The sequence below is a fragment of the Otolemur garnettii genome, unplaced genomic scaffold (genome assembly GCF_000181295.1).
Source record: "Otolemur garnettii isolate 467f Iridium unplaced genomic scaffold, OtoGar3 scaffold00049, whole genome shotgun sequence".
NCBI classification, from domain to species: Eukaryota; Metazoa; Chordata; class Mammalia; order Primates; family Galagidae; genus Otolemur; species Otolemur garnettii.
In genome coordinates, this window is record NW_003852444.1 from 52,145 (window position 1) to 78,007 (window position 25,863).

Genomic DNA, 25,863 nt, shown 5'->3' on the forward strand with positions numbered 1-25,863 from the left:
ATTTTGTATTACAAAATCTATAGAAAATTTCAATTTAATTTAATTAGAATTCAATTTTATTTAGATCTAATGTGCTATGTTTTCCAAAACACCTATGGCTAAATATGAATTCTTCTTCTTTTTTTTTAAACTAAATCTAATCCTAGTAATAACAAAGGGGGAGCTTAGGATGTTATGTTATGTGGTTATGTGTCTGGAAAAAAGGGCAAACCAATGAGTGTGAGATTAACATTTTTTGTCTTACATATTTTACTTACAATTTTTAATTTCACTTTTTTAAGAACTGTGCTCATTTTATCCATTTTTCCTTCAACAAGATGTATTTTCTATTGAAAAGAAATAAATCACTTCTTAGGGAAGACAGTATCAGAATGACAAGCAGTCTGATTCACCACCCAACAAAAATAATGAATTTTTTCCACAGCAAAATACAGTCTTTCATTACTCAGTCATTTACTACAAGGTGCCTTTTTTGGTTGGGCACATGTCAAAAAAAATCATTAAAATGCATGAACAAATATAACAGGATTGTCACATCAGATATTTTCTTCTCTATGAGTACCTTAAATGAAAAACTTCAAGAAGAATCAAGTTTGTGTCCTATTTTGCATGATATATCTATAAATAATCCAAAGTTTAAAAAATGACAAAAAAAAAACTTTTCTGTTTTGAAAATATGTCATAATTAAAGTCAGAATTAAAATCTATTTCTAACAGAAAATTTTGCTTTATGTTCCTCTGTGAACTCTGCTTTAATTTCTTAGGTTTAAGTCATCACATTTACCATACTTATTTTCTACAGGAAATCTTGTGAACTTAACATGAAAATTATAGACAAAAAGAAAAATTAGTAGAGTTAAAGTAATTGTCTAGTGCCTGGGACCAGGAGTCATGGTTAAAATGATTTGATGATAATAATAATACTGGTTTGAAAAATATATAAATCTATATTATATAAGAAGTGTGATAGGACTCCTGGTCACTTTTTTTTTTTTTTGCAGTTTTTGGCCGGGGCCAGGTTTGAACCCGCCACCTTTGGTATGGGGCCAGGATCCTACTTGTTTGAGCCACAGGCACCACCCTCCTGGTCATATCTTATAAGATCCAGATCTCCCTACTTTCCTCTCACTTTGAGAGCAACTTGAGTCTCTGATGGGAGCCTGGGAGCCTAGGGATGTGATTTTATTATTATTTTTTATTATTTTATTATTATTATTTTTGAGACAGAGTCTCAAGCTGTCCCCCTGAGTAGAGTGCTGTGGTATCACAGCTCACAGCAACCTCAAACTCCTGGGCTCAAGCGAGTCTCCTGCCTCCACCTCCCAAGTAGTGGGGACCATAGGCGCCCTCCACAATGCCCAGCTATTTTTTGGTTGCAGTCATCATTGTTGTTTTGGTAGGCCTGGGCTGGATTCAAACCCCTCCACCTTAGGTGTATGTGGCTAGTGCCTTAGCCACTTGAGCCACAGGCACTGAGCCGGGGATGTAATTTTATATTCTTGTTTTTCCATTAGATTTTGAGTAAAATGAAAGAATGTGTGTGTGTGTATTTTTTTATTTTTTTATTTTTTATTTTTTTGCATTTCTGTCTTCTTATCACCTAGCACTTTACTAATTACTACAGCTAATAGTACTCCGTTCACACACACTGGCTGAGTGAACGCAGGGAATAATGAACCCTTTGGACCCCTGGGGAAATCTAAGCACTCTTTCTGGACTACAATTACTAATTTGTCAAGAGAGGAGGTTGGATTTTTAAAAATGGGAGAAATATCTACCCCATACTTCATAGAGATTTAATTATGATTCTAGCTATGTATGCATTGTTAGTGAAAATTTTAATATATAAATTTAAAGAAAATTAAAGTTTTAATTTTTTTCTCCATAGGAAATAAAATCTTTGACATGAGGAATGAAAGAAGAAAAATATCTACTGCTTGCTGGGATTATGATTGGTATTGCATTGTTTTATAAGAATAGCCAGTGTTACCTTATGTCATGTTAGTCATATTAAAACATTATTAGCTATATATTTTCAATTTTTGTCTTATGCCCCAATTAGATAGTTATGGATTAGAAAATTGAGGTATTTAGGGGTTAAATGATCTGCCCAAAGTCCCACAACTGGAAATATATATGCAAAATAATAATGGTGTCTCAAATTATGTTTTTTCATTCTTAAAAATATTGCAATAAATTCTAGGAAAATACTCCAGAATATTCTTTACTATATATTTCTGTCATTTTTTGGGGGGAGGGGAGATTTGGATAAAATATGCAAGTCTAACTGAATAGATCTGCGTGTTATAGCCGCATTCTCTTATTCTAGTTGGAGAAATTCTACAATAAATGTCCTCGCCAGAATGGTTTGAGTGGCTAAAAAGAATTTACTCAAGAATTTCCTGGCTGCCAGAGCATAAACTTTAGGCCTTTGGATTTGGGAACCTAAACCCGATATGTTCCTGGGTTCATCAAGAAGCAATGAGGATCCTGGTACAGCATCTGAGAGGGGAAGGCAGAGGCCCCACCCACTCTGTCTTTGGCAATAATGCCACAGAAATGGAAGGAAGAATTCAGGTTTTAATTCAGGTGAGGGAGGGGCAACATACCTGTTGTTTTAATTTTTCTTCTGGAGTCACATTTAATATCATAACATTATTTTTTTTCTTTTCTTGAGTTTTGTTTAATCTCATCTCTAATTTTAAATTATTATATTTCTTCTTTTTATTTTTTAGTATCTTCTTGTGTAACTATTTTATATTTTAGCTAAGAACAATTTGGGGAATTCTATTACCTGTGATTTTTAAAAATCTTTTAAAAATGTTTACCATTAACATTTAAAAATATATCTTCTAATAATTTTGTTTCATTAATTTACACACATATGTTCACTTTCAAAGGAAAAAAAATCCCTATTTGAGACCTTCTTAAATAAGACATAATTAAAAACTATATGTAAAATAAATTATCGATCAGTTTGAGTCTGTAAAACAATCATGTTTTTAGAAATGCAGTGAAAGCAAAAGGCAGCGCCTAGGAATATAATTTTCTTAATAAAAAGAGTTCTTAAAAATGAAATGACATTAACTGTGTGTAACATGATAATCAACATGTGTGTAAGGTGTTCACAGAAAAAATGTGAAAAAGAAAGAGGAACACAACACCCAGCCTCATCCTGTGCCCGTGATTGGGCAGTTTCCAAACTTTGCCTGGGTTAGCTGATCCAATCCTCACAACAACCTAATGTAATAGAGACATATATTTTTAAATGTGCTATAACTCAGCAAATAGTAACAATCAATGCACTGAACTTTTAAGGAAAACAGATAAAATGAGAACCTCAAGCAGATGGTATCAGGGAGACAAAGTGTATAGCTATACTATAAAAGAGGCAGAGGCAGGTTCAGAGCAGGAGAACCTGGGATCTTTAGGATAAGAATGAAGAATAGCTGAGATAGTTCTTTCTCTCCCTTTAAAAATAGCCAATAAAGATACAAAACCATGTCAGATTTTGGTCATAATATGAGAAACTTAAAGTAAAACTAGAGGCCATTTCTCACCTCTTAAATTCTTAACACTGAAAAATATATATTTTATTGTATTAGGGAAAACACAGGGAACCAGGAGCAATGATTCATTAACACTGCTAGCGTGAATTAGCACGAACTCTGGAGAACAATTCAACTATTGCCTCTGAATTATCATCTCATGTACTTTAGCTTAGCAAGTCTACATAAATATAACTTTAGAGATATATGTAAGGAAGTTTGCAGAAAACTAGACACAAACAGCAAACTTACATGACAATAGCAAAAAATATATTTTAAAACATAGTATCTACTGCAGGGAATAATTAAAATAAATCATGGTGAATACATTTAACAAAATATATTTTCTTCTAGATGGTTCAAGTTTAACTGTGGAATATTATAATTTCCAGATGTTTATCCTATTTTACTTTTTAGAAATTATGCCTGCTAAAATTTATAATTTCCAGGTCATAGATATACTGGACATTGAAAAAGAGGTAAGAAATTTGAACGATTACATTTCCCATTCCTTGCTCTGAATAACAGAACTATAATAGTGATAACAACAACAAAACATTCCTAAAAACATCTATACAGTGATGCCAGGCTCAGGCCAGGCCAGAATTAATACCATTAATTAATGGCATTAATTTAAACAGTCTTTACAATAATCTTTGGATTTGGCACATATATGCTTAACTGTTCCTTAAAGTAAAAAATGGAGCCATTCAAGGTAACATGAATTGTATGTAAATTGAATAGAATTGTATTAATAGAGAAAGAAAAGAAGATAAAAATGTAGGGAAAAAATTAAAATCTTTATCACAGTTAAGAAAAACCGCCCACTCCATGCTTGGAATGAGTGTAAATAAGAACGGCAGGGAGCTCTTCACAATGTTCCAGAAAGTAAATAAATTGAGTAAAGAATAGCTAAGGAGGTTGGAAGCCCCTTACTACTCAGTCCCCTTTGCCCTGGGACGTTTCCTACCTTAGATATTATAAAGATAAGACTTAAAATAGGTAAAGGCAGTAGGTGTGGGGAGCACAAGGATGAACTGGCGTTCTGTACACGGACAGCTGCTCTCATCACACCGTTTCCTCTCCACAGTTAATGTGCTTAAAGTGTTTAAACCTGGGCAAAAGACCTGAGCATTCTTCTCTGTTTAAAGAAAAGCAGCAATTGTCTTGAAAGGCTAGGACAGATACATACAGATGATGGTGCCCGAGTAAAAGCCTTCTCATCGTCCCAACTGATGATTCTTTTATTGTATCAGCTCATTCCAGTCCAGTCAACCAAGAAAGAAGTTACCATGTGTGAAAACAGCCTCCATTTGAGATCTCCTGACCAACGCTATTATTCCTGTGCTCTATAACTGAAGTAATATAAAATGAAGAAATGGAGAGTAATAATCAGATTACACTTAAGAAAATCCTGGCATGCAAAAGAAAAACGCTTAGATAAGAAATATGGGGGGGGGGGAGGAGGCAAGTACGAAATACCCTGAAGGAAATGAGCATGATTCATCGCAGAAAGTAACTTTTAAGTCTGTTTTAAAAAAATTAATTGGGAGGCCATGAGGCTGAGACAGTGCCAGGGTTCTGTGTTCCTATATAAGCAAACTGAAACCCAACTCAGACTATGTAACCAATCACAAACTACCAAGTAACCTCTAAGCACTTTACCGCCACTGTTCCTCTTCAGCCAATCAGATATTTTCTTTGTCTTTATTCTGAGATCATCTTAGAGGTTTCCCCTTTAGCAAAGCCCTAACCCAACTGTTGGTTATTGCTCAGTTCATGCATTACGCTTTGCTTAAATAAACTCTTCACAATTGTAAAGTGCCTGTTTATCTTCTAACAAAACAACAAAACAATAAAAACAAAAGAGTAATTAGGATTCCCAATAACGGTACAAAAAATGCTTTCTTTAAACAACATCAGACATGATGCACTGAACAAGGAATAACCATTGCACAATAAATACTTATTGATTTAAAATATATGATAGATAATAATGTGAAAATAACTATGTTATGACCAAGATTATGTCAACAATTTCTCTCAAATCTATAACCAAAACAGAAAGGGACCGAAATTGAGAGGAAAATTTAAAAAAAAAAAAATTTAGGTTTCGTTGGGGGTCAGCAGTCCGGTTCCCCAAATCCAGTTGACCTAGTTTGATTACTGGGCAGCGCTAAAATGTTCAATCAGGGTACTGTGGTAACCGAAGCCCGAAGTGATTGGAAACTGAAAATAAAACTGGAGCGGCACAGTTGGAATAGAAAAATAAGTAACCTGCACAAGTTTCGGGGTAACAGAGAGAGACTTTACGTAGAACAAAGAGAAAGTGTAGAGCACTTCTGAAGAGTTAGAAGTGGGTCCCTCTCAAGGAGAAGAAAAGGGGAGACAGAGAGAGAAGCAAAGGCCTGCAGGTGTGTAAACACTCCTGGGGGCAAGTCTTTCACTGGCTTCTCTGCCTCAGCAGTATTGCCCTTTCCTGTTGATCATTAATTGTCTCTTCCTATTGGTCCTTGAAGACCTAGGCTACTTCATACCCACATTCTTATGGGCCCCCCAGACTTCCTGGTTCAGCAGCCAAGTCCCCTGAAGCTCTTTATTTGTGTAGCCTCTCAGGTTTAATCAAAAGGCATGGGGATGACTTGCAATTAATCACCAAAATGATATAAAAGAAATTATCAGACATAATAACAACAGAACATTCTAAGAATCCAACGGATATACCTGGGTTTAATTCAAACAATCAGATTAGAGGCAAGAAAGAAAACAAAAACTCAAACCAAATTTCATATTGAAATTTCAAGTCATCATAGACAAAAGGAAAAATTAAAAGTATCCTGAAAGGGTGGCACTCCACTGGCAGAAATCTCACAGACCACCAAGGCTTGCACAAAAAGTCTTTACTGATGGGGGAGGGAGACTGCAGAGCAGCAGCAAGGAGGAAAGACAAAAAGAAGAGGAAAAGGGAGAGAAAAGATGAGAGTGAGGAGGAGAGAGAGCAGAGGAGAAGAGAGAGAGAGAAGAGAAGCGTATCTTTATATAGGGAAGTTTCAGAATGATGATGGGATATGATGATGGGATAGTAGAATAGCCAATGAAGAGCCCTTAGGGGCGGGCCATAAGTTTGAAATTTTCAGTGGGTAACTGGGACAGGTTTTGCGACTGGGAGATAAGCAGGCAACTTCTGTTGTTCAGAGGGCAACTCCCTGTGCTTAGAAAGGAACTGTAACTTTAAGAGAAAGCAGGAAGGGGCTTTCTGGGGAAGGGGCTTTTCTGGAGAAGGGGCTTAGGGGCTTTTCTGAGGCAATTATCTAACATATCCATGGAAATCGTTCAACCAACATAACCCCAAACAAGGGAATTGAGGGAGAATCAAATGAAATCAAATTTCAAAACAGTATCACTTAATGCTCCTAATAATGAAAAAAAAAAAAAAAAACCTTTGAAGTTAGGTGAAAATATTATGTTGAATCTACAATCCGATATTGAAACAACTATAAGAAAATATCAAATTTTCAGACATGCAATTACACCTCACTTTTTATACTTTGCTTTATTGTATTTCATTTTACTGCACTTCACAGACATTATGTTTTTTACAAACTGAAAGTTTGTTAAATCTTGTGTCAAGCAATTTTATCAGCAGCATTTTTTTTTTTTTTTGTTGCCCTTTGTAGAGTGCTGCTTTATTGCCCTTGGTAGAGTGCTGCAGAATCACACAGCTCACCACAACCTCCGACTCCTTAGGTTGATTCTAAGAAGCACTTAGGTGATTCTCTTACCTCAGCCTCTGGAGCAGCTGAGACTACAGGTGCCTACCACAACGCCTGGCTGTTTTTTTGTTGCAGTTTGGCTGGGGCTGAGTTTGAACCCGCCACCCTCAGTATATGGGGCCGCTGCCCTACTCACTGAGCCACAGGTGCTCTCCTGTCAGTGGCATTTTCCCAACACCACATGCTTATTCAAGTCTCTGTGTTACATTTTGGTAATTATCACAATATTTTGAGCTCTTTCATTATTATTATGTCTGTTATAGTGGTCTGTGATCAATGATCTTTGGCATCACTGTTGTAATTGTTTTGAGGCATCATGAATCATGTCCACTGTAACACAGTGAGCTTACTTGATAAATGTGTGAATTTTGACTGCCCCTCTTCCATTCCCATCTCTCTTCTGCTCCTTGGATCCTTTATTCACTGAGACCCAGCAATATTGAAATGAAGCTAGGTAATTACCTTACAATGGCCTCTAACAGTTCAAGCGAAAAGAAAAGTTAAATGTCTTTCAATTTAAATCAAAAACTAGAAAGAGTTAACCCTAGTGAGGAAGGAATGTGAACAGCTGTCAGAGGCTGAAAGCTAGGCCTTTTGCACCAGTTAGTAGAGTCATGAATGCGAGGGAAAATTTCTGCTTTTTGTTTTCAGAGACCGAGTCTCAGTTTGTCACCCTCAGTAGAGTGCCATGGTGTCACAGCTCACAGCAACCTCTAGCTCTTGGGCTTAGCCAGGTTCAAACCTGCCACCCTGGGTATATGGGGCCAGTGCCCTACTCACTGAGCCGCAGGAGCCACCTGCAAAGGAAAAGTTCTTTTTTTTTTTTTTTAATTAAGTCATTTGTACATAGATCATGAATACATTTAAGCCATTATGGGATTCAATGTGTTGATTATTTGTAAAAATTGGAGTGCTTGCATCCTACTAAACAACATAGCCTTCACCTCATTTACCCAATTACAGCATTAAGACATTTGTGTTCTATACTGGATAGATCCAACTTGTACTTGCAATATGGAAAAATTCTTAAAGGAGATTGACAGTGGTCTTCCAGTGAAGACAGGAATGTGAAGAAAGCAGAACAGCCTTACCATTGATACAGAGGAAGTTTTAGTGGTCTAGATAAGAGATCAAAGGAGCCACAACATTCTCTTAAACCAAAGCCTGATCCAGAGGAAGACAGTAACTCTTTTCAATTCTATGAAGGCTAAAGCTGGTGAAAAAGCTGCAGAAGAGTTTGAAGCTAGCATAAGTTGGTTCATGTGGTTTAAAAAAAAGAAAGCTTCTCCATAACACAGAAGTACAAGTTGATATAGCCAGTGCTGATACAGATGCCACAGCAAGTTATCCAAAAAATCTAGCTAAAATCATTGACAACAGTGACTAGGCAACAGATTTTCAACATATACAAAGCAGCCTTCTCTGGAAAGAAGATGCCATCCAGGACTTTCTTAGCTACAGAGAAGTCAATACCTGCCATCAAAGCTTCAAAGACAGGCCGCCTATCTTGTTAGAGAGTAATTCAGCTGGTGAATTTAGGTTAAAGCCAAAGTTCATTTACCATTTCAAAAATCCTAGGGCCCTTAAGAATTATGCTAAATTTCCTCTGCCTGTGCTGTCATCATTTGCATAGCTGAGAAGGAAACTCAGACCCCACTTCTGATGCAATAATCAATAGAAATTTATTACACCTGCAGGGAGCTGTTGCTGTGGAAAGCAAGTGAAATGGCAGGCAAAATGGGTTTATACACTCGAATTTCTGCTGAATTAGTGAACAAGCATGAACAGAAGCCAAAATGTTGCCCTTAGCTCATGGGTCACAAGGAGGGGGTACATGCATTAGCTCATAGGTCACATTGGGGGTTACATGGCTCAGGGTGGGGGTACATGAGTTGAGAAAGTTTCCAAAGAACTCGGGACTTTCCACCAAGGGCTTTTTCTGGCATCAACCTCTCCCTGCATACTTCCTTATCTTTAAGCCTTTTCTCAGAATTTTACCTCCCCACTCTTATGGGGACTGCGACTGAAAGACTCAGGAAAAGTTTCTTTTCCTAGGGTAGGGGCCTCAGTTGTCACAGTGCTCTTTAAACAACAGCACATTTGTTTATAGCATGTTTTGCTAATTGTTTTAAGCCCACTGTTGAGACCTACTGCTAAGGACATGAAAGATTCCTTTCACAATAATAATGCTCATTGACTTTCACCTTGTCATCCAAGAGCTTAACAGTTTCACACCTGCTAATGTAACATCCGTTGTGCACCCCATAGATCAAGGTGTAATTTCTACTTCCAATTTTTGTTTTTTAACAAATGCATTTTATAAGGCTATCTGGGCTAAGTAAATTGAAAATTTTCTAGAAAAGATTTGAAAATCTAGTTGCCAGTAAGAATATTTGTAATTCATAAGGAGAGATCGAAATATCGACTTCAAAAGAGGAGTTTGGAAAAATGTGATTCCAAATCTCATGGATGACTTCAAAGATTTCAAGACTTCAGTGAAGGAAATCACTTCAGATTTAGTGAAAATAGCAAAAGAAACTAACTAGAATTTTAAATGCAGCCTGAAGATGTGACTGAACTGTTGCATTTCAGGATAAAACTTTAATGAACGAGGAATTGCTTCTTACAGTATAAACAAGGAAAGTGGTTTCTTAAAATGCAACAGATTCCTGGTGAAGATGCTGTGAACACCATTGAAATGACAACAAAGGATGTAGAATCTTACACAAACCTTGTTGATAAAGCAGCAGCAGGGTTTACTGGGAGAGGACTACTCCAATTTTGGAATTTCTAGTGTGGGTAAAATGCTATCAGACAGTATCATGCATTACAGGGGAATCTTTTGTGAAAGGAAAAGTCAATCAATATGGCAGACTATATTGTTTTATCTTAAGAAATTGTGCAGCCAGCCACGTCCTTACCAATCACCATCCTCAGGGATCAGCAGGTCTTAACACTGACTCAAGACCCTCCTCTGGCACTATGATTATGATTTGGTTGGTGATGGCCCGGATGATCATTAGCATTTTTTAATGATAAAGTATTTTTTAATTAAGGCATAGTTTTGCAGACATAATGCTATTGCACAGTTGATAGGCTACAGTGTAGTGCGAAAATAATTTTCTATGCGCTGGGAAATCAATAACATTGTGTGACTCACTGTATTACCATATTCACTTTATTGCAGTGGTTGGAACCAAACCTGCAATATCTTTGAGGCATGTCTACATTTGGAAAGTTATCTTCCGCCCCGTTTGTTTGTTTTTCCAGTTTCATAGTTTTTTTGAGGCCCTTAGACTCAGGTCTTGACCTCCGCGGCTGCTTCTCGGTCTTCAGTTTCTCCTGGTGCTTGCTGAGTCCCTGGCGCACAGCGTGCATCTTCGCAGGGCGCAGATCCACAAGCTTGTACTTCCTGTAGAACTTGCTGAGGTTTTCTTTCTGAGTCTGCTTAGTGACAGAGAACACGGGGATGGATTTACGGACCACTCAGATCTTGGAGCATCTGGACGCCACCCAGCCTGTCACTCTGGAGACACAGAGCTGGGACAACTCCACCTTCAGATCCACCAGCCGTACCAGGAGCTTCTTGAGTGGTAATCTTGGCCACTGCTGCCATCCATCCTGGTCTTCTAATAAAATAACTTAAGAATATATAGGGGCAGAAAAAAGAAAAGGAGGAGAAAGAAAAAGAGAGAGGAAGAGAAAGAGGAAGAACCAACCAAGAAAGAGAAAGACTTGAAGTAAAAACACATGAAGGAATCAGCCCAAGATTACAGGGTGAAAACAGCCAGGATACAAGTGAGCTATGTTTAACCATGATCCAACCCTTACAGATTTATAGAGAGTTATCATTGAATAGCAAAACAAAACAAAACAAAAAAAACTGACAGCAGCAAAACTGGTGCTATGGTTTAAATGAGCCCCCTCCGAAATTCAGGTGTTGGAAGTTAGTGGTTAATAAAAAGATTAAGATGTGCTGCCTTGAAGAGGTCAATAATTACCCCGTGAATGGAACTAAAGCCTTTATAAAGGAGGCTTCAGGCAGCCTTGGGCTCATTTTCCCTTCTATCTCTGCCACCGGAGAGCGCACAGAGTGTGTTCCATGTTCAAAGTGTCATCTTAGAAGCAGGGACCAGACCCTCACCAGACAGAGAACCTGTGGGCGCCTTCATCTAGCACTTCCCAGCCTCCAGAACCCTGAGGAATAAGCAGTTATCCCAGCTGTGGTATTCGGTTGCAGTGACACAAAACAGACCACGACAAGTGGGTTTCGGGTACTTTACTAGAAGCACAAGTTTTACTCATAAAACAAACTTCAGTTTGTGGCACAACTTTGAACAGCCAGTAAAGCATAAGATAAAAGGAACGATTTTAAACTAACACTCGCAATACATTCTAACCATGTGACACAGAGGCTATGAAAATTTAATAATAGTGTCATCACAATGAATATTTCTTCACAAGTTTCCAACTATTGTAATCAATCTAAAATGTAAGCAGAGAGAATAGTTAAAACACACAAAAATATATGCTATCAACTTTATGTAAATGCACCACTGAGAAATGACAAAAAGCAACAAGGAATGAGGAGAGGTAAAACCAAACTTAAAGACACGATAATCTTATCCTTAGAGTGAAGAGAGAAAATATTCAGTGTGAAGCTCAGGTTAAAAAAGTTTTAAAAGTCACTAAAGCAGAAATATATGTTTTAGTTATTTATTCATTAGTTAAGGACTAGTCTCTATGAGCTGAATCACCGTATACCACAACAGAAACACACCGAAAATTTAGGAAATATCATATGCATATTGTTAAGAAATATGTAAAAAGAACAGTTCTATCTCCTTCACTTCCATGATATAGGATTAGTGTTCAGAATGGCTGAATTTCTTGCTTTTTGTTTTATTTTCCCTATCTGATATCTACTATATGCATGTTTTACTTTAATAGATGTTTTAAATCATGTCATGAGGAAGTGGTAGGTATTCTGTTACATAATCTCTTATTAAAGAAAGATTTTAAAGATGGTAGACAAGGAGTTAGTAAGAAGGAGGCAGAAAAGGGAGATGGGGAAGGAAACAGACTCTGCTGGGATCCGAGCGGGGAAGGAAACAGACTCTGCTGGGATCCGAGCAGGGAAGGAGGGAAGGAGGGAGGAAGACTCAGGAAGTGTCAAGCAGAATCCTGAAAAGATAGAAAGAGAAGGAGCCTGGTATCTTGTCTCTGATAGAAAAGAATTTATTATGGAAGAGAGAAGAAAAGACAAATGCTGCTGAAGATAGATTATTAAGGCCAGGTGCTGTGGCTCACGCCTGTAATCCTGGCACTTTGGGAGGCCAGCGCAGGAGGATCCCTTGAGCTCAGTAGTTTGAAACCAGCCTGAGCAAGAGCAAGACCCTGTCTCTACTAAAAATGAAAAAATTAGCAAGATATTGTGGAGGGGGCCTAGAGTCCCAGCAACTAGGAGAATCATTTGAACACAGGAATTTAAGGTTGCTGTGAGCTAGGCTGACACTGTGGCACTGTAGTCTGGGCAACAGATTGAGACTCTGTCTTCAAAAGCAAAAAAGAAAAGAGAAAGAGATTATTAAGTAAGCCACACAATGAATTTGAACCTCTCTGACAACTTCCAATATAACTTTCAGATAAGCCAGGTTGTATGTACTCCATCAAGGCATAAAGGAAGCACAGCTAAACTGTTCAAGTCCAGTGGGTAAATACTGAGTGATTGTTAGTACAAGTAAAAGAACAACCTTATTCTAGAGATGTGTACTATGCAACTTGCGACATAACTTTAGGCTCAGTCTTTCATAAACATAAAATAAAAACAAGAATGATGGAGAACTGCTGAAATTAAGATTAGAACAATCTTGCATTACTTCTAACCAAAGGCACTGATGTTGCCCTTCATTTTTCTTTTCTATTTCCTATTGAATGCACTATATAGTTTTATTCATTTCTGACTGGCAGAAAGAAATTTCAATAAATTATGATCACCACTTTATGAATTTTCAGAACATCTGAGTAATGTAAAATGATGTATTTCAACAGAGAAAATGTTTCAGGTACTGTGCAGACACTTGCAATAGGTTTAGAGGATGGATGAAAAATGATATTTCAAAGACTTTTCAGCATAAAATATCCTTCAGAGAATGACTACTCAAGTGAAAATTTCTCTCTATATAACTAAGATAACTTTCTTTAGGGGTCATCTAGAAAAAAAAAGATAATCTGGGAAAAAACTTGTATGAGATGTAAATGTTAACTATGCTTTTTAAAAAATAGTTTTAAATCCCAATAGAAGTCGTAGAAAAGAAAAATGGTTTTAGTTTTCTCTTCATGATAATGTGGGCTAGCTAAAGTTATTCATTTTTGTGATTTTCCAAAGGGGAAATAGAGGGACACAATAGAGAACTAGAGAACTGACTATCTTAATACCCTTTGTGACCATATTTAGGGATAATGTTAAGATCAGACCCGTGATTTATTTGGAGCTGAGCTAAGCGGGTACTGGACAGTTCCGTACACACCATACTTTCCTGACTAACGGTTACACCTTGGGACTAAGAAAGAACATAGTGTAGGAACAGGTTTTTGTTTGTTTTTAGTAAAGTGTCTCACTCTGTCACCCAAACTAGAGAGTGGTGTCAAGATCATAGCTCACTGTAACACTGGACTCGTGGGCTCAAGTGATCCTCCCACTTCAGCCTCCTGAGGTGCTAGGATGACAGGTGCATGCAACCTGCCCAGCTAATTAAAAAAATATATTTTCCAGAGAGTGAAAGTCATGCAAGTAATGAGAAGTCTGAGGTACTGTTCCAGAATAAGTGAAATTAAAGAGAAAACTCCAAGCAACATGTGATTCTGGACTGGACCCTTTCACTATAAAGGATGTGTGGAACAATGACTGTAGAAATGGGCTCTTGGGGTGCCTGAATCAGTGCAGCCCAGACTCTGTTCATTCAAACTCCAATTTCATAAATTTTCAACATATCTGTGTGCCTTCCACACTAGTATTAAATATTTGGAAGCAATTGAAAAATATATATGTGTATATATATTTTATGGAGACAGGGTATTTCCCAGACTGGTCTCAAACTCCTGGACTCAAGTAATCCTCCCACTTTAGCCCCCCAGAGTACTGGAATTACAGACAGGAGCCACTGTGCCCAGTCAGCAGTGGAAGATTTGAGTGCTAGCTGACTTTATTATTAACCAATGTTTGAATATATTATACATAAGCGTCTATTGTAGTTATAGTGGATTTATTAAAACTCTTTCAACCTTTAGTTTAAGACATAGAAAAAACTATATTGTATCTAGAGAACCAGTCTTCAGATGGACATAAACAGAATTCCATATATATGACAATAAAAATGCACATTTAGGCTTTTAGGATAATATCTCATTGAAGAAATAATTCTAAAAATAAAAATTTAATGCTTCCTCTAGGCTCTTTGAAACCACACTGTAAGTTATTACACTATATTTACTGCTATTACAAATTCCAGCATGTCTGAAGTCACTATACAGAAGTTCTAGCTCTCCTAAGAAATTTGGAAATAAGACCACTGCAAATCAATGAAAAATAAATGAAAAGGTCTGGTTGTTATCTTTTATATCTTTGTCTATGGAATTATTCCATAGTTTAACAAATCAACTGCCAAACCAGCACTACATGTGTCAAATAAATTGTTTTTGGTATGCAAAGAGCAAATAATACATATGTATAATAGCATTAAATTTGCCAGCCCCCTGCTGGAAGCCCTTATGCTATCTGGAGATAATTGTTTTTTTCAATATGAGTTTCAAGGATTTTACTTGGATATGCTCTGCTGGGCTTCTAGAATGCTACACATACTCATAAATGGACAATTTGGAGAAACAAATAGATTGGGTTTATTATATTTTTATTTTTATATTATATATTTATTATATTTTTCAAGTTCACCTTGTACATTCCCTAGAAGTAAAAAGTTGTCTATTTCTTTATGGCAGAAGTTTGCAAATAAGCAGGAAATTGACTACTGCTCACTGTACTTTTTTCATATTATCAATGGAAAATCTATCATACTATTTTTTTCTTAGTTCTAAGAGAATACAATTATTTCCAAAGGGAATGGCTCCTCATGAAGCTCATTATATTTTATTTGATCTATGCTCAAAAGACTAAATATGACATTTTCGGTCAACTAATGGTATAAAAGTCAAACATTTCTCCAATTTACAAATTAAGCAGTGCCCCAATTCTTAAACTATATCTAGCATATATTCCATTCAACCTCAGAAAGAATTTAGAAAGAAACAGTATTAAAATTTGGGGAATGAAGAAAAATATTTGATATGTTTATGAGAAACTGCTGAGTGACATAAGTATATTTTGAGATATGAAACTTGGGAGAATGTGTCAAACTGTCATTTTAAGAAATTATTTTCTTTTATTTATTTATATAAATTAAGTGTACTCAGGAAGTTAAGGAGAATTCTCCAGAACTTGAAAAATAATTCTAATATTTTGACATACAGAATTCAAATTATGATAAGGCTTTCTCCTCAGTTTTTGTGAGTTTGGAAAATATCTAATGAGGACAAAACAAAAAAAAAGCTGTCCAAATGCTTAAGAAGTACAAACACTGAATGAAGGCATATTGCCATTGGGAGTGGTCTTTAATTTGCACTGGTAAAGAGAAAAGAAAGCAAATTACTTTTTAAAAGAGAGAAACCGAGTTGCATACCGAAAACAGCAATTTTGTGATCTTTTATAGGCAATTGAGGGGGGAGAGAAATTGAGAGAAAGAGAGAGGGGAGAAGGGGGGGGGAGAGAGTAAAAAGAGAGGAGAAATATGGGAGGGGGGTGTCTACTGCACGTTGAATTATAGAAAGGATAAAACAGCACAAGCCCATTTCCGTTCCTTCTTCCCGTCTGTCTGTGGAGTAACAAAATAGCCAAGCCCAGGGCAGTTTACTAGTAGAACAAGTATCAGTGATGGGGGAAGGCTGAGGTTATGATCAGAGAGGGTCAGCTTCTTCTGAGGATCCATGACCAGGACTATTTGTATTTTGCTGCACATTGGGATCAACTGGGGAGCTATAAAAAGTACTAACGTCTGGGTTCCATGTCTGGAAGTTCTGATCTCCAGAGTCACGGGTGTGACTTGAGCCTTGGCTGTTTTGTAGTATCCTTGGCTTACTATAACATGTGCCGGGTCAGAGAACCGAGGCTTCAGGCAGAGCCTTTGCTGTCCTGGCTTTTGCAGACTCCCATAAACTGTCTCCAGAGGGCTCTATCAGTCACTTTAATGCGGAGGCTTCCAAGAGGACTCACCAATCTTATCAATACTGGGATAGGAAACTACACTGAAGAACACTTTTTTTCAGTTTCTGAAGGTGGCAGGAAGGCTTGCCTTAGCAAAGTCTGTTCCTAACAGCCGCCGAGGACTGGGCCTTCATCACCTACCAGCCTGGCTCAGTGGAGATGCTCTAGCTGATGGTGGTTCTCAACCTTCCTAATGCTGCAGTGTATTTTCATTGTTAAAAAAGGATCACGACCCACAGGTTGAGAACTGCTGCTAGAAAAAAAAAAAGATCTGGAGATGACAAAAGACAAGCAAACAAACCCCCACACTTAAAGAAATCAGAAACCAAAGGTTAAGCAAAATCAAGCTGAAGTCTCTAGAAAAAGGGGTTGCTTTTAATTAAAAATGAAGGAAGGGTCAGAATGAAATGTAACATAAAACATACACTATGTGATGGTAGCATACAGAGACTCTACCTATATTTTTGAATATTCAAAATACAATTTCCATAGATGAACTGAGAAGTTTGTCATTGCTGAGAATATAATTAGTGTCTGTCTAGGTGATCAAGTGGTGAATACGTTGTAGAGTCCAAATTAATAGAGAAAAAAAGAGGGAGCAGGAGGGAGAGAGACCGAGGCATTGGGAAGGAAAATCTGAATCTGTAAAACCTGAAAAAAAATTCAAATAGATCAAGGTAAATATAAGAAGAATTTCCAAAAGAGCATTCCAAAGGAGTTCTCCAAGAGGGGAAAAAAGTGAAGAGAGAGAACAGGCCAAATGCTGCTAACTTTTCTCTTTTGATTTTGTTCTAACCGATTATAATTATTTTAGCCCTTGGGGATAGTTGGGAGACATTCAGCCCAGTCTCAATATGCAACATGCTCATTAGAGATGATTCTCTTATTTGCTATATGAATCAAAGTTAAAACTACTGATACAGGCAGAATTTTGTGCCCCCCTAATCCCTGTGGTGATTATCTTTAGAAACAGAGCCTTGAAGAACATAAAACATAAAATAAGGCCCTAATCTGGTAGGACTGACATTCTTATAAGAAAAAGAAGAACTACTAGAGATCTCTGTCTATCTCTCCCTCTCTCCACACACATCACACATGGAAAGGTCATGGACGGATACAGACAGAAGGAGGCCATCCATCCACAAGCCAAGCAGAGAGCCCTCACCAGACACCAATCTTGACAGCACCTTGATCTTGGACATACAGCCTCCAAAACTGTGAGAACATTTCTGTTGCCCAGTCTGTGGTAATTTGCATGGCAGACCGATCAGACTAACATAACCACCAACCTACCATGTGCTAGAACACAGGTTTGCAAATTCTTCCTGCAAAATCCTAAATAATAAATATTTTCGGTTTTGTATACCATAGAAAATGTATCACCTACTAACCTCTGACATTATATTGTGAAAGCAGCCACAGTCAGTAGGTAAATAAGTGGGTGTAGTTGTGTTCTAATAAAATTTTAATTACAAAACAGGCAGTCCTCTAAGGCTGCACTTGGCTAAGCCATGCTCAAAAAATATCTCTTGGTAACAGTGTCTTGAATTAATAAATCCCAAGAATTTGCTTCTGCCAGATACCTACAATCCTAGTCTTAATATTTTTGAGGGAACATGAATATTTTTCTTGCAATAAAGTGTGATGCATACTGAATGAGAACTTTTTGTGAGGCCCTCCCATGCCCTGGTCTGGAATAGTTTTTCTCGACACCTGCTGTCTCACATACTTTAGGCCCTAATTATTCTCCCACAAAATGTCCAAACAACGGCTACTACTGTGAAAAATTTCTCTCTTTTTTGAGTGGCTATCCTTGACCAACTATATCCAAAACAAGCTGAATTTTTAACAATTCTCTACCACGGAAGCCCTATAAAACAGTCCCCCATCTTCCCAAGTTAAAATACTCATTCAAAGCCTTCTCATGCCTTGAATTCTCAAAAAAGGCTTTTAAAGGTTTATGCTGACTGTGCCCTGGTGAAAGGGATTTCCACAGATGTTCTTGAAGTAATAGTAGGCCTAAACGCCTCAGGCACAATTTTAGATTGATTTAATTTTCTTCGAAATAATCGTCAGAGACTCCAGGTCCCTGGTGTCAAAAGCCTAACCATCCTTTATCATTCTCAAATCCCGGTGTCTATAACTTGGGCGAGGACAGGTTGGTGAAGGCAGCATGGTGGGGAAAACTGAATTGAAAGATACCGAGTTTTTGTTCTCTGCAGGTTAATTGTACTTCCTGTTTATACCTAATCTGGCAGATTTTCTTGACACAAATCAGTCTGGACCATAGGACCTCAACAAATATATTTATGGAATGAATGAATTAGAAGCACAGTTTCTTATTTAAAATGACATAAGATCTGTAGTCCTGGAGAGATCACTTTGCATCTTGAAATAACTCAAGCGCAATCACTGCTGGAAATAGGAATCCTTAACACCTAAGGCTGAGAGTGCTGACAGCCATGCATACTTCTGAGGGAAGTGACAGATATTCATACAGACTGTTGGATTCCTCTTCACAAATGTTTACAAATCCATGCTCTTATTATTACTAACATTGCTGCAATGAATAACCTGGTACACATTTCACGTTGTCCCTGGACAGGCAAGCCCACCTTCCACTTCCTTTCTTCCTTTCTGTATAGGATAAGACACTCAGACCCTGTGCCCTCTGCCTGGGCAGTGCTTCCCAGTAGGCAGAATGTACATCATTACCGTGGTGGCTCTGGGTCTTAGCCAGGTGACTCTGTCTAATGGAATGTGGGCAGAAGCAAGTGTTCCAGTGCTGAGCAGAGATTTTAAGAAACTCTGCGTTTCCCTTTAGCCTCTGCCTCCTGCCGTAAAAAGCCCCCAGATAGAGGGTCAAGGTCCAGGAATAAGAAGGCATCAGACAGACCAGACACTAACCTGAAACCCTCATGTAATAGAAGCAATAAATAAATGTTTTTCTTGTAAGCCACTGAGATTTCCAGATTGCTGATTGCTGCCACAGAAGCTGACTATTAAGAGTTAGGCTAAATTCCCAGAATTGGATTGCTGGGTCAAAGGTTAAAGGCGATCTTTATTTTGATAGATATTGCCAAATGTCCTTCCTTGGAACAGTACCATTTTGCACTACAGTGTGTCAGGCTGTCTGCTTCTCCACAGCCTCCAAGACAGAGCGTGCAAAACTTTTGGCGTCTTGCCGATCTAATAAACAAGAAATTATATCTTAGTGCCATTTAAATTTGCATGTGTGCAGTGAAGATTGAGATTAATCCTCTTCGTACTTTAAGGGCCCAATTTTTCAAAAAGCTCTCTGCTAATATATTCGTCCATTTTTCTGTTGGACTGATATGATAGTGTTCGCTTTTCAATTCCTAGATGCTCTATCTATAGGAAGATTAGCTCCTTGCAGCATGATTGGCAAATATTTTTCCTAATTGTCCCATGTCATTTGTTTTAACTTATATTTCTTTTCTATTAAATTCAGCGATGCTTTGTTTTACTTCAAATGCCCAAATCTGTATGTCTTCCTGCGGGTGAAGTTGAGCAGACATCAATGGCATCTCTCTAAGATGTCACCAAGTGGTGGAGATAGCGAAGTAGTAAATTTATTTGATAGAGCTGTTTTCCAAGTTTAATCCATTTAATAAATGTGCTATACATTTTACAATTGAAAGATATTTGGGTTTGGTAAGTGCCATGTAGCTAGCAATTAGAATCAAGATTGTTTCAGGAACTAAAAAAATTCCTTATGGAATGAATTTTAAGGAAACTTGGTCTCAGCTGATAAAAAGAGTGAAATAGAATACGAATCATTTCATACGGATAAATGAGAACTACCACAAAAATAATCAAAAAGTCACAAAAATGCTCCAAATAGCACACTGTCACAGAAGTAATTGTACCTTATTTTCCACTATAGGTTTATCTCAAAAGAATGTGAATTATTTCTCATTTTCTCTGAATCCCTGTCCTGCTTCACTCTCATGCCCATAGACAATAATAACTCATGCTTTGTTTTCCAGAAGTTTCTTTTTTCCAAATACTTCTGCTAGTTTGTACAACCAAAAAGGACCATATGCTTTTTTTAATTGGCATCTGAAATTATCCATCATCAGTTCAAGGAGTTGCAATATGTATTTTTTTTTTTTTTTGAGACAGAGCCTCAAGCTATTCCCCTGGGTAGAGTGCCGTGGCATCACGCTCACAGCAACCTCCAACTCCTGGGCTCAAGTGAGTCTCCTGCCTCCGCCTCCCAAGTAGCTGGGACCACAGGCACCCGCCACAGGCCTGGCTATTTTTTTTTTTTGTTTGCAGCCATCATTATTGTTTGGCAGGCCGGCTGGATTCGAACCAGCCACCTTAGGTATATGTGGCTGGCGCCTTAGCCACTTGAGCCACAGGCTCCGAGCCTATATTTTTGTTTTTAATAGGTGATAAACATTTTAAATAACCTTCTATAGATAGTTGCGTGGACAAGCTTGAAATTGTTAGAGATAATTTGTGAATGCTTCTACGTTACCTGCGGATGAGTTTCCTACTGTGTAATTAGTCATTGAATTCTCAATTTCTGCAGACTACACAAGAAGAAAAGAAAAAGACCACAAACAAAAAAACCTTACTGAGATTATGGAACACCTCTTAATTATAATGTTAATCTTTCACCTTGACACACCTTGATTAAATCAATACACTCAGACTTGGGAAGATGGAAATATTTTTCATTTTGATATGTCTTTGCCAATAAATGCATTGGATAAAATGTTTTAATCTTATCATACTCTTTATTATATATGTTTGTCAAAACCTGGAGCCACAGATTTACCCTATTCAATTTGGAAAATGCCAGTCTTATAGCCTAATTGGCAAATGCAGTCAATATTTTTAAACTAATCAGAAAGATCAGAATTCTTTCTGTCAGAGTAAGCCTGGCTTCATTTTTCAAGTCAAATAAACATATTAATATGCATTTCCATGACAACCACCTCCTTTCTGAATTCCAGTTCTAAAATAGATAGATGAGACGAGTCTTCCCGGGAATACCCGGAATGGATGAGATAATGTGCTGGCATCTTCAACATTTCTTACTGAAGCTACTTTGTTTTTGCTTTCCTGGGATTCTCTGAGGAGTGATTAAGGTTTTGACAATAGTTAGTAAATGGAAGACGCAAGGTCTCTAAGTGAAAATTGGCATAATTAGTAAATGGAAGATGCAAGGTCTCTAACTGAAAATTGGCTTAGTTTTGCTGTTGTCCTACTCTAAAATTTATTCAAATCCCAACAAATACACTCCTTCTAAGTTCGCTTTAGAAACAAGGTGGGAACATACAACGCTACCTTAATTAAATAAAATGGTCTTTCTAAAAAAAATCCCTATTTCAAATTGTCCCTTTGTTTTACACCAAAGCCAAGACTTTTCCCTTGTTTATTTTGTTTGTAAATGGAAAACAGGGAAAATAAGACCAGCATTATACCTCTTTGGAGGACACAATTTCAGGCTGAAAAATTTTGGCAAAGAACAAGGATGAAATTACAAGTTTTGGAATCTGATTTACTTAAAGTGCTCTTGGACCTACAGCCCTAGGAATGTATTATATATTTCAAAAAATCACATGTTTCCTAGAATATCTGGGAGGGGAAGAAATTTCTTATTTTGTCCAAATGGAGACTTGCCAGTCTACATCTATAAAGTAGTTGGCTCCTCTGTGCACTGGGCTGAATAGTGATCCTCTAAAATTCACATCAATCTGTAACCAGTAAATGTGACCTGATTTGGAAATAGGGTCTTTGCAGATAGGACCAAAATAAGACTAGAACACACTGGGTTAGAATCCAGTCTGATTCGTTTTGCTATAAGAGAGGAAAATTTAGACAAAGAAATATAGACACACAGAGGGAAGATGGCCGTGTTAAGACAGAGGCAGAAATTATATTATGCTGTCACAAAACAAGAAATGCCAAGAGTTGCCAGGACTCACCCAAAGCTAGGCAAAGTAGGATTCTCCCCTTAATCCTTGGGTGGGAGCATGGCCCAGACCACACTTTAACTTCGAACTTCTATCCTCTAGAACTATCAGAGAATAAATTTCTATTATGCTCAGCCATTCAGTATGTGCCACTTTATTACAGCAGCCCTAGGCAACTAAATAGATGCTGGTATATGAAACTTCCATCTGAACATTTTTGAATTTAAAACATGGATATAGGTAGTTTGTAAGTTGCAGAATTTCTGACAGTGTTCCCAGCCTTGAAAAGCAACAAATATTCAGTGATTGAATAAAGATGCAATGTATACTCAAGTAAGCAGTGTCTGGTGTGAATAGAACTTGAGGATTTAGATAATAAATGCTGTTAATGTAATGGCAACTATCATTAGCCTAAAATTCAAAGATTATTATCAAAGTTCCAATTATTATTTGATGGTCTAAGAATGGTATAAATAATTTCATAAATGAATTTATATTTTTTCCCCAGAGAGAAATTCCCAGTCATGGAAATAGATACTGAGTCAAATTATTTGTTTTAGAAAAATAAATAAGGAAATAGTTATGGATCAACATTGAGAAGGAGATTTGTACTGTTTGCACCAGCAATTCTCAACCTATGGGTTGTGACCCCTTTGTAACAATGAAAACACATCCTGCATATCCGATAGTTACATTATGATTCATAACAGTAGCAAAATTACAGTTATGAAGTAGCAGTGAAAATAATTTTGTGGTTGGGGGTCACCACAACATGAGGAACTGTATTAAACAGTCACGGCATTAGGAAGGTTGAGAACCGCTGGTTTTCATTAAAGAAAGGCAGTTGTCCAGTTGTGGACAATCCTTGAAAATAAGGCATCTGGCCTGCTGACTAACTATAATTCGTAGGACTTCATTCAATAATTTTTTAATATAAAATTCACATAGATGGAAAATGGGTTGCAGAAAAATATGTAGATTCTTCAATATGACAATTTGGACAAAATTATAAGCCCAAATGAAAATGAGCTTGAAAGAGGGCTTCAAAAATCTGAAGACAACAAATGGCCACAGGTATATGCATAAATGCTCAACATCAAATGAAAATAAAAATCACATTTATACTCTGTTCTTAATAGTTTTGAAATGTACCATTGCAGATGCACCTTGGTGATATCCCACCAAATGCGCTCCCTCCTTCTGGCCTCCCCCTTCTCTCCCTGCCCCTCTCCTTTCTCTTCCCTCTTTCCTCTGGGCTATAGTTATGTTTCATAGTAGTATTGAGTACATTAGACACTTTTCTTCCATTCTTGAGATTCTTATAAATGTCTTACCACAACAAATAAGCAAGCAAGGTGATGGTTACATTAATCGTTTGTTGTAAGCATACCACATTGTTTATCAATTCAGCACGCTGTACCCCATAAATGCATTAATGTACCCAGTCATGATTTAATAAAGAGAAAAAAAGAAAGTAAAAATCACAATAAGGTATAAACTCAATTAAAATGGCTGTTATCAAAAGACAATAACAAATGTGGGTGCGACTGTGGAGTAAGGGCATGCCTGTCAGCTACTGGTGGGAATGTAAATTAGGACAGACTTGATGGAAAACAGTAATGAGGTTTCTCAAAAAATATATATATATATATATATATATAAATAAAAATACTATATGATCTAGAAATCCTTCTGCTGTGTATATATCCAAAAGAAAGAAAATCAATATATTGAAATCCATATTCTCATGTTAACTGCAGCACCATTCACTTTAGCCAAGACATGGAATCAACCAAAGTGCCCACCAGCAGATGATGCCTAAAGAAAACGTGGTGTGCACATAATGGAATATTACTCAGCCATCAAAAGGAACACAATCCTCTCACTTGCAGCAACATGGATGAACTTGGATACATTAAGGGACATGAGCTGGTCACAGGAAGACAAATATGGCGTGTTCTCAGTCATATACGGGAGCTAAAAAAAAGTGGATTTCGTGGAGGTAGACAGTGGAATCATGGCTACCAGAAGTTGAGAAAGGTAGAGGGGAGGGAGGAATGAAAAGAGTTAGGTTAATGGGTACAAGAATAAATACAAACGAGTACAAAGAAATAAGTGTTAGTGTTTGACAAGCGGTAGGTGACTACAGTAGACTATGACTTGCTGTATAATTCAAACTGGAAGAAAAGATGTATAATGGTACCAACACAAAGAAATGACAAAAGTCTGAGGTTATAGATACCCCAATCATTAAGATTTGATCATTACACATTCTGTGTATATATCAAAATATCACATGTACTCCATACATATAATATCAATAAAAAATGAGCTATAAACAATTGCTGACAAGGTTCCCTGCTTGGTAATCAGTTCAATTCACTGTAATATGCATAAAGGAACCTGCAATGCATCTCTGAAGAAATGTGCTCATATTCAGCTTTTAAATGTGTCTATGTAGACCTCTCCAAAATGGATACGTTTTGTAGTAACTGGTAGATACTGACTGCAGTCACAGTGAAATTTGCAAAATTAATTTGTCTGGGATTTCTAGGATGTTGAGAAGGGGTTAGAACATAAAGTGACTTTTAAGATCATGCTGTTTTTCTAAAATAAACTTAACCTCTCTTTGCAGAGAAAGAAGCTGCAGTTAATGTAATCCAGTGACACTCAGTCTGACTATGTGTAATAAGACAGGGCCTGTGACATTGACTAATGCTGTGGGAAGGCTGTATACCTTCTAGAAATCAGAAACAAAGGATGTTTTCCAGAAGTTAGATCCCTGACTTACAGGCATTTGAATGCCAGTGGAGATACAAAACCAAGCAGTTTTAATTGTAACATTGTTTTGAGACTGAGAAGATTAAAACCTGAAGAAGTGGCTGATTGGCACCTTTGAGATCTTAGATTCGCTCCAGGTGAATCACACTCCACTGTGACTGTGTATCTCAGACATTTAGAGAAGCCATTGGGATTTTTTTTTTTTTTTAAATCAGAGGGGAAGGTGTACAGATCAGTCCTGAGCATCTCTTCAGAGGGTTGAGTTTATAGCCAACTGGAAAATTTGCAACAAAGTATGCTGGTTAGGAGATATTTAAAATCGAGAAGTGTGGACCTGCACTATTAAAGCAGGTCTGGGCAGAAGCAATGCTGACTGGCGCTCCACGCCAACCTCACTCTGATTAGAATTTAACTCTGTTTTCAATTTTTCTAATTTCTGAAAATAGTAAGGGCAGAAGAAGTAAGATGCACTCTCCCTGAGATACAGGAAACAA